We start from the raw sequence: 10,495 nt of genomic DNA on the forward strand, positions 1-10,495 counted from the left end.
CAGACCCATTGTTCACGCAGTTTAAAACTCCAGGATCTTGGACAAGTTAGAAAGGAAGGAATATTAATATACTGTAAATAATTAATGAATTATTGTAAGATTATTATTGCATTCCTTTCTGAATTTCGACAGTACCTGTTTAGGATCTTTCTGCAAACACAACAGGAGGTTTTTACTTGAACAGAAGAACCCGTGATTCCAGGAGTGTAGGCCCAGGAGACAGGACCTTTCGGAGGCTGATGCTCCATCGTGTGGATCCATCATTGTGGCTCACACAGGGTCCAGAGGTTAATCCAGAGCGGGCTGTGCCCGGGGAAGCCAGCAAACACCAACACTAACAGCCGCCAGGATGACACTGAGATCCGGCACCCCATAGTCTGACCCGATCGCACAGATCACAGTCAAGAGTGTGGTGCTGGAAAAGCACAGCACCCCAGGGTGTAAAATCTTCATCACTGGAGGTCACTTAAGGGCTTATGCCCGAAACGACAGTTTTCTTGCTCCTCGGAGGCTGCCTGACCTGCTGTTCTTTTCCAGCGCCACTCTAATCGTAACACAAAGGGATCCAATCGAGCACCACGCCCAACAACTGAATAAACCTCACCTCCCCCCCCCGATTTTGTTTCAAAATATTAACATGTTGTTAGCATAATGTTCATGGGGGAGGGGGAGGGGGTGGGGAGACGGATAGATTTGCACCAGCACCAAACTGGATTCTGAATAACCGTCACTGGGTTTGAAACACTGCTTTGTTTGTGCAAATGCTGCCAGATTTGCTGAGTTTCTCCAGCAATTTGTGGTTTTGTGAGCGCACGTGGTAGGTATGTTTTGTGCTAAATTTGGGGTTTGAGTTGTAGACCGACGCAAAGACAAATGAAGCAGCTTACAAACTTTAAAACGTAAGTTCACACACGCAGGCAAAGCACCAAAAAAACCTGAGCTATAGACATGTTCTTAGATTTATAGATGAGGGGTGCACCGTTCCCGGAGATACTGCAATACCAGGTCCATGCGTGGAGTGGATAGAGCAAGCCCCTATTCCATCTTTTATCTCAAAAATCCACTTTGTTCATAAAATCATTTATAAGTACATACAGAGATTCTAAATTTGTTCTGCACATTCTTTGCAGAGAAAATCAAATGACGCATTCCTCAAAACATCCCTGCTGTTGCAAAAACAAAGGTATTTCCTACTCATACAGGAAACAATTTATGTCCATTTCAATGCAACAAGAGTCTGCTAACTGAACAATCATAAAGCCCTCAGACAGCGGTTTTTCCCCACTGCATCTTGTCAGTAGCTGCCCTAGTCCCAAACTTTAGTTTGTCCCTCTTGATGTTGTTTTGAACTTTGGAAAGCACCAGTCTGCAACACTTGGTCAAGGTCAGCTCCTTATCACTGGAAAACCAACAAGTTTCAGAGAGACTACAAAGCAAGTCGATGATTTGCCAGGCATTTATATTTGTCTCAAAGTGTGTCCCGGGCAACAGCCCATGGAGCGCAGAGTCCTGTGTCAATGAATTGTTTGGGACAAATCTTGACATCTCTCTCCAGATCATCTTTGCAAAGGCACATTTGAAGAGATCCCTTCACCCCAGCCTCCCACCCCCATCGCTGGCAGCCACTTTGAGGGCAGTATACAATGGTGCAGATATTCCAAGTGTACATGAAGGATCTAATGCAGAGTGCCCTTCTCACCACCAGCCAAACTGTGCCTTGCTGCATAGGTGCTCTGCTAAATGATTTTTTTAACTGTCTGCTCAGGAAACTATCCACAGGATCAACCCTCTCAAGATGCTATGTGCTGACCCCTGCCTGATGGACTTGTGTTCAAGACTGTTTTTCTTAAAAGCCTTCGCTGGAGGAACAGCTGATACAAATTGTCCAACTACTTGGAATGTTCTGCAGAAACAAGATCAGACTTATCCTTCACAACATACATTCTTTACAATGCAGATAGAGGCCTCTCAGCCAGTTAATTCTGCACTGACCCCTCAAAGGGCATCCCATCCAAACCCTGTGCCCCACATTATCTCCGTATCCCAGCTATTAACCATGACTAATCCACATAGCCTTCGCATCCCTGGACAGCCAATCTACCCAACCTGCACATCTTTTTATTGTGTGGAACCCACACAGACACAGGGGAAATGTGCAAACTCTATACAGCCAGTCAACCAAGGCTGGTATCAAACACAGGTCCCTGGTGTTGTCAGGTAGCAGAGCTAACCATGGTGCCAGCCCTGCACCAGGGTGAAAGGAACTTCAGTACCTTGTTATATTTAGTGTTTGTGAACCAAAGGTCTGCACACAGCTTGATGCAGACACACACAAAGGTGGCCATTAGCAGGAGGATGTGTGTTCCCCCATTTGGGGGTACAGTGGCTCCGTGGTTAGCTCTGCTGCCTCACAGCACCAGGGACCCATGTCTGCTGGGTTTCCTCTGGGTGCTCCAGTTTCCTCCCACAATCCAAAGATGTGCAGGTTAGGTGAATCGGCCATGCTATATTGCCCATCATGTTCAGGAATGTGCTGTTGGTCAAGGAAGAAATGATTGATCAGCCCAGTTCCCATAGTCCCCTGGGATTTATCCAATGATAAATCCTTTGGATGTAGGCATAGGTGGATGGGTTAATAAGTTTGCAGATGACACTAAAGTCAGTGGGGTAATGGACAGTGCGGAAGAATGTTGCAGGGGCACTCGGATAAACTGCAGAATTGGACTGAGAGATGGTAAATGGAGTTCAATGCAGGAATGTGAAGTGATTCACTTTGGGAAGAATAACAGGAAGGCAGAATACTGGGTCAATGGAAAGATTCTTGATAGTGTAGATGAGCAGCGTGATCTCGGTGTCCATGTACATAGATCCCTGACAGCTGCCGCCCAGGTTGATAGTACCTTTAAGGTGGCACACAGTTTTATTGGTCGAGGGACTGCGTTCCGGACCCGTGATATCATGCATCAACTGTACAAAACGCTAGTGGGGCCTCACTTGGAGTATTGTGTACAGTTCTGGTTACCCCATTAGAGGAAGGATTTGGAAGCATTGGAAAAGGTGCAGAGGAGATTTACCAGGATGTTGCCCGGTCTGGAGGAAAGGTGTTATGAGGAAGGGCTGGAGGACTTGGATCTGTTCTCAGACAGCCGCAACATGACCTCCCACCTCCTGTACTCAACACTCTGATCAATAAAGGAAAGCATACCAAATGCCTTCTTCACGATCCTATCTACCTGCAACTCCACTTTCAAGGAGCTATGAACCTGCACTCCAAGGTCTCTTTGTTCAGCAACACTCACTAGGACCTTACCATTAAGTGTAAAAGTCCTGCTAAGATTTGCTTTCCCAAAATGCAGCACCTCACATTTATCTGAATTAAACTCCATCTGCCACTTCTCAGTCCATTGGCCCATCTGGTCCAGATCCTGTTGTAATCTGAGATAACCTTCTTCGCTATCCACTACACCTCCAATTTTGGTGTCATTTGCAAACTTACTAACTGTACCTCTTATGCTCGCATCCAAATCATTTACGTAAATGACAAAAAGTAGAGGACCCAGCACCGATCCTTGTGGCACTCCAATGGTTACAGGCTTCCAGACTGAAAAACAACCCTCCACCACCATCCTCTGTCTTCTACCTTTGAGCCAGTTCTGTATCCAAATGGCTAGTTTTCCCTGTATTCCATGCGATCTCACCTTGCTCATCAGTCACCCATGGGGAACCTTGTCGAACGCCTTACTGAAGTCCATATAGATCAAATCTACTGTTCTGCCCTCATCAATCTTCTTTGTTACTTCTTCAAAAAATTCAATCAAGTTTGTGAGACATGATTTCCCACGCACAAAGCCATGTTGACTATCCCAAATCAGTCCTTGCCTTTCCAAATACGTGTACATCCTGTCCCTCAGGATTCCCTCCAACAACTTGCCCACCACTGAGGTTAGGCTCACCGGTCTATAGTTCCCTGGCTTGTCTTTACCGCCTTTCTTAAACAGTGGCACCACGTTTGCTAACCTTCAGTCTTCTGGCACCTCACCTGTGACTATCGATGATACAAATATCTCAGCAAGCGGCCCAGCAATCACTTCTCTACCTTTCCACAGAGTTCTCGGGTACACCTGATCAGGTCCTGGGGATTTATCCACCTCTGACCGTTTCAAGACATTCAGCACTTCCCCCTCTGTAATCTGGACATTTTGCAAGATGTCACCATCTATTTCCCTACAGTCTATATCTTCCATATCCTTTTGCACAGTAAATACTGATGCAAAACATTCATTTAGTATCTCCCCCATTCTCTGTGGCTCCACACAATGACCGCCTTGCTGATCTTTGAGGGGCCCTATTCTCTCCCTAGTTACCCTTTTGTCCTTAATATATTTGTAAAAACCCTTTGGATTCTCCTTAATTGTATTTGCCAAAGCTATCTCATGTCACCTTTTTGCCCTCCTGAGTTCCCTCTTAAGTATACTCCTACTTCCTTTATACTCTTCTATGGATTCACTTGATCTATCCTGTCTGTACCTTACTAATGCTTCCTTCTTTTTCTTAACCAAACCCTCAGTTTCTTTAGCCATCCAGCATTCCCTATACCTACCAGCCTTCCCTTTCACCCTGACAGGAATATACTTTCGCTGGATTCTTGTTATCTCATTTCTGAAGGCTTCCCATTTTCCAGCTGTCCCTTTACCTACAAACATCTGCCTCCAATCAGCTTTCGAAAGTTCTTGCCTAATACCATCAAAATTGGGGTAAAAAGTGAGGTCTGCATCTCAGGAATAGAGAACGTGAGGTCTGCAGATGCTGGAGATCACAGCTGCAAATGTGTTGCTGGTTAAAGCACAGCAGGTTAGGCAGCATCCAAGGAACAGGAAATTCGACGTTTCGGGCCAGAGCCAGAGCCTTCCTGATGAAGGGCTCTGGCCCGAAACGTCGAATTTCCTGTTCCTTGGATGCTGCCTAACCTGCTGTGCTTTAACCAGCAACACATTTTCAACCATCAAAATTGGCCCTTCTCTAATTTAGAAGTTCAACTTTTAGATCTGGTCTATCCTTTTCCATCACTATTTTAAAACGAATAGAATTATGGTCACTGGCCCCAAAGTGCTCCCCCACTGACACCTCAGTCTCCTACCCTGCCTTATTTCCTATGAGTGGGTCAAGTTTTCCACATACTGAATCAGAAAATTGTCTTGTATGCACTTAAGAAATTCCTCTCCGTCTAAACCTTTAACACTATGGCAGTCCCAGTCGATGTTTGGAAAGTTAAAATCCCCTACCATAACTACCCCATTATTCTTACAGATAGCTGAGATCTCCTTACAAATCTGTTTCTCAATTTCCCTCTGACTATTAGGGGGTCTATAATACAATCCCAATAAGGTGATCATCCGTTTCTTATTTCTCAGTTCCACCCAAATAACTTCCCTGGATGTATTTCTGGGAATATCCTCCCTCAGCACAGCTGTAATGCTATCCCTTATCAAAAATGCCACTCCCCCTCCTCTCTTGCCTCCCTTTCTATCCTTCCTGTAGCATTTGTATCCTGGATCAGTAAGCTGCCGTCCTGCCCATCCCTGAGCCATGTTTCCGTAATTGCTATGATATCCCAGTCCCATGTTCCTAGCCATGTCCTGAGTTCATCTGCCTTCCCTGTTAGGCCCCTTGCATTGAAATAAATGCAGTTTAATTTATGAGTCCTACCTTGTCCCTGCCTGCCTTGACTGTTTGACTCACTTCTGTTCTCAACTGTACCAGTCTCAGATTGATCTCTTTCCTCGCGATCTCCCTGGGTCCCAACCCCTCACCTTACTAGTCTTAATCCTCCTAAGCAGTTCTAGCAAATTTCCCTGCCAGTATATTAATCCCCTTCCAATTTAGGTGCAATCCGTCCTTTTTGTACAGGTCACTTCTACCCCAAAAGAGATTCCAATGGTCCAAAAATGAGAATCCTTCTCTCATACACCAGCTCCTCAGCCATGCATCCTCATCTCCTGCTCTATCCTCCTATTCCTGCCCTCACTAGCTCGTAGCACTGGGAGTAATCCAGATATTACTACCCTTGACGACCTCCTTTTTAAATTTCTGCCTCTTTGTAATCTCCCTTCAGAATCTCAACCTTTTCCCTTCCGATAGAACATAGAACATTACAGCGCAGTACAGGCCCTTCGGCACTCGATGTTGCGCCGCCATGCAATACTAATCTGAAGCCCATTCCGCCTACACTATTCCATGTACGTTCATATGCCTGTCCAATGACGACTTAAATGCACTTAAAGTTGGCAAATCTACTACCGATGCAGGCAAAGCATTCCATACCCTTACTACTCTGAGTAAAGAAACTACCTCTGACATCTGTCTTATACCTATCTCCCCTCACTTTTAAAAGTTGTGTCTCCTCAGGTTTGCCGTCCCCACACTTGGAAAAAGGCTCTCCCTGTCCACCCTATCTAACCCTCTGATTATCTTGTATGTCTCTATTAAGTCACCTCTCAACCTTCTTCTCCCTAACGAGAACAGCCTCAAGGCCCTCAGCCTTTCCTCGTAAGACATTCCTTCCATACCAGGCAACATCCTTGTAAATCTCCTCTGCACCCTTTCCAGGGTGCTGAGGGAGGATATTCCCAGGAGAAATAGGTATATTGTTGGTTCCAATGTGGACAATGACCTCTTGCTGGCCCTTCTCTCCTGTGAGAACATTCTGCAACCTTTCTGAGTCATCCTTGATCCTGGCACCAGGGAAACAACACACCATTCTGCTTTTTCTCTGCTGGCCACAGAAACGTCTGTCTGTGCCTTGGACTACAGAATCCCCTAACACATCTCTTGGAAGCCGACATACCCCTTCGTTGCATTAGAGCCAGTCTCAACACCAGAAACTTGGCTGTTCGCACTACGTTCCCCTGAGAATCCATCACCCCCTACATTTCATTAGGGACATTTAAGTGACTGCTGGACATGCACATGGATAGCAGTGCAATGAAGGGTGCATAGGTTAAGTTATTATATTTTATATTAGGATTAATCCTCAGCACAACATCGTGAACCAAAGGGCCTGTTCTGCACTGTATTGTTCTATATTCCATGTGCTAATATGACATTGCTGCTGCCTTGAGTTACCTTGTATCCTGAGGCCAGTTCAAACTTGTTGCAGATGCTCATGAGTCTGCTCTTGGAGGCACAGTACTTATATGGCCAGCAGTGTTCACTTCCGTTTCCGATCAATAGTAACCCTGGGATAGTGATTGGGAGGTGGGCTTCAATGATGCTGAGTCAAAGAAGGTGGTGCTGAGAAACCATAGACGGTCAGGCAGCATCCAAGGAGCAGGAGAATCGACGTGTTGAGTATTAGCTCTTCATCAGCTTATGCTCAAAACGTTGAGTCTCCTACTGCCCGGATGCTGCCTGACCAGCTTTTCCAGCACCACACTCTTCGACTCTGATCTCCAGCATCTGCAGTCTTCACTTTCGCCCCCTCTAATGATGCAACCATCAAATGCCAAAGGTCAACATATCGTCTATTGTTCTAAGATGATCATGGCCTGGCACATGTGTGGGACAAATGCTACTTGTCACTTGTCATCACAAATCCAGGGCTATCGTTCAGGTCTTGCTGACTTTGGACATGCACTACTCCAATACCTGAGGATTCGCGAAAGGTGCTGAACAACGTGCAGTCATTGGTGGTCTTTGGAGATAGCATTTTCCTGGGTGGCAACATCAGTGTGCCTTGTGACGCAGAGTCACATAACATGGAAACAGACCCTTCGGCCCAACTTGTCCATGCTCACCAGGTTTCTTGAAATGAACTCAAATCATAGAGTCCTACAGCACGGAGACATGTCTTTTGGCCCAAATTGGTCTATGCTGACCAAAATGTTTGCCCTCCATAACCCGATTTCCCTGCACTTGACCCATATCCTTCTAATCCTTTCCTATCCATGTGTTTGTCTAAATGCCTTTTAAATGTTATTAATGGATATGCCTCCACCACTTCCGCTGGCAGCTCATTCCATATGCATATCACCCTCTGTGCAAGAAAGTTGCCTCTCAGGTTCTCTTTTATGCCCTCTTGTCCTCCATTCTCCAACCCTGGGAAAAAGACTGAGCGCATTTACCCTGTCCATGCCTCTCATAATCTTATACACCTCTAAAAGGTTCCCCCCTCAGTCTCCTATGCTCTACAATAAACATTCTAGCTTGTTCAACCTCTCCCTAAAACTCAGACCATGGGATCCAGACAATATCCTTGTAAATTTCTTCTGCATTCTTTCTAGATTAGTAACATCCTTCCTACAACAAGGTGACCAAAACTGAACGCAATACTCCAAGCGTGGTCTCACCAACATCCTGGATAACAGCAACATAACTTCCCAACTTCTATACTCAATGACCTGATTGATGAGGGCCAGTGTGCCAAAAGCCTTCATTATTGTCCTGTCTACCTGGGACACCACTTTCAGAGAACTGTGAACCTGAACTCCAAGGTCCCTCTGTTCCATGACACTCCTTAAGGCCCGACCATTCACCATGAAATTCCTACCTTGACTTGACTTTCCAAAATGCAAGACCACACACTTATCCATACTAAACTCCATAAACTCCCCAGCTGGTCAAGGTCTTACTGCAATTTCTGATTACCTTCCTCACTGTCCACAATGCTGCCTAGTTTAGTGCCAAAGGCAAATTAATGAATGCCTTGGACATTCTCATCCAAATCATTGATATAGGTAACAAACAGCAATGGACTCAACACTGACCCCTGGGGTACTCCACTACTCACAAGCCTCCAGTCTGACAAGCATCCTTCTACTATTACCCTCTGCGCCCTATCATCAAACCAATTTTGTATCCAGTTTGCCAGCTTATTTTGGATTCCAAGTAATTTAGCCTTCAAGAGCAGCCTGCCATGTAGAACCTTATTAAAGGCCTACTGTAATACATATAGACTATGTTCACTGCCCTGCCCACATCAACCTTGCTGGTCACTTCATCAAAAAACTCTAACAAATCTGTGAGGCATGATCTCCCACTCACAAAGAAACTAGTCCCATTTGCCTATATTTGGCCCATATTCCTCTAAGCCTATGCTAACTATGTAGCTGTCAAAATTCCTTCTAAATGTTGTAATTGTACTCACCCATACTACTTTCTCTAGCCGCTTGTTCAATGTACATACACCCTTTATCTACTGCCCCTCATGATTTTATAAACCTCGACCATGTCACCCCTACGTCTCTGCCAATTCAGCCTCTCCTTATAACTCAAACACTCCAGTCTCGGTAGCACCTTTGTAAATCTGTTTTGCACCCATTCCAGTTTAATAACATCCTTCCTATTGCAAGGTGACCAGAATTGTAAATATAGAACATAGAACATAGAACAGTACAGCACAGAATAGGCCCTTCGGCCCACGATGTTGTGCTGACCACTGATCCTCATGTATGCACCCTCAAATTTCTGTGATCATATGCATGTCCAGTAGTCTCTTAAATGTCCCCAATGACCTTGCTTCCACAACTGCTGCTGGCAACGCATTCCATGTTCTCACAACTCTGTGTAAAGAACCCGCCGCTGACATCCCCTCTATACTTTCCTCCAACCAGCTGAAAGCTATGACCCCTTGTGTTAGTCATTTCTGCCCTGGGAAATTGTCTCTGGCTATCGACTCTAGCTATGCCTCTCATTATCTTGTATGCCTCAATTAGATCCCCTCTTCTCCTCCTTTTCTCCAATGAAAAAAGTCCGAGCTCAGTCAACCTCTCCTCATAAGATAAGCCCTCTAGTCCAGGCAGCATCCTGGTAAACCTCCTCTGATCCCTCTCCAAAGCATCCACATCTTTCCTATAATAGGGTGACCAGAACTGGACACAGTATTCCAAGTGCGGTCTAACCAAAGTTTTATAGAGCTGCATCAAGACCTCACGACTCTTAAACTCAATCCCCCTGCTAATGAAAGTGAAAACACCATATACTTTCTTAACAACCCTGTCCACTTGGGTGGCCATTTTAAGGGATCTATGTACCTGCACACCAAGATCGCTCTCTTCCTCCACATTGCCAAGAATCCTATCCTTAGTCCTGTACTCAGCTTTCAAATTCGACCTTCCAAAATGCATCACCTCGCATTTATCCAGGTTGAACTCCATCTGCCACCTCTCAGCCCATCTCTGCATCCTGTCAATGTCCCGCTGCAGCCTACGACAGCCCTCTATACTGTCAACAACACCTCCAACCTTTGTGTCATCTGCAAATAGTATTTCAAATGTGGCCTCACCAAACATGACTTCCCAACTCCTGTACTCAATGCTCTCACCGATGAAGACAATATACCAAATGCACCACCCTGACTCCCTGACGCCACTTTCAAACAATTATGTACCTAGACCCCTTGGTCTCCCTGTTTGAGAACACTCCCCAAGAGCCCTTCCTTTAACTGTGTAAGTCCTGCCCTGGTTGTCTTACCAAAATGCAATACCTCGCATTTATCTGA

General features: G+C 45.4%; 1 pseudogene; it reads right to left on the minus strand.

Moving 5' to 3' along the window:
* Positions 1-968: 968 nt before the first annotated feature.
* On the minus strand, positions 969-1,137 carry LOC132816303 (U2 spliceosomal RNA; annotated as a pseudogene).
* Between the last annotated feature and the right edge of the window lie 9,358 nt (positions 1,138-10,495).

Source organism: Hemiscyllium ocellatum, chromosome 5, assembly GCF_020745735.1.
Source record: "Hemiscyllium ocellatum isolate sHemOce1 chromosome 5, sHemOce1.pat.X.cur, whole genome shotgun sequence".
In the NCBI taxonomy this organism is placed as follows: domain Eukaryota; kingdom Metazoa; phylum Chordata; class Chondrichthyes; order Orectolobiformes; family Hemiscylliidae; genus Hemiscyllium; species Hemiscyllium ocellatum.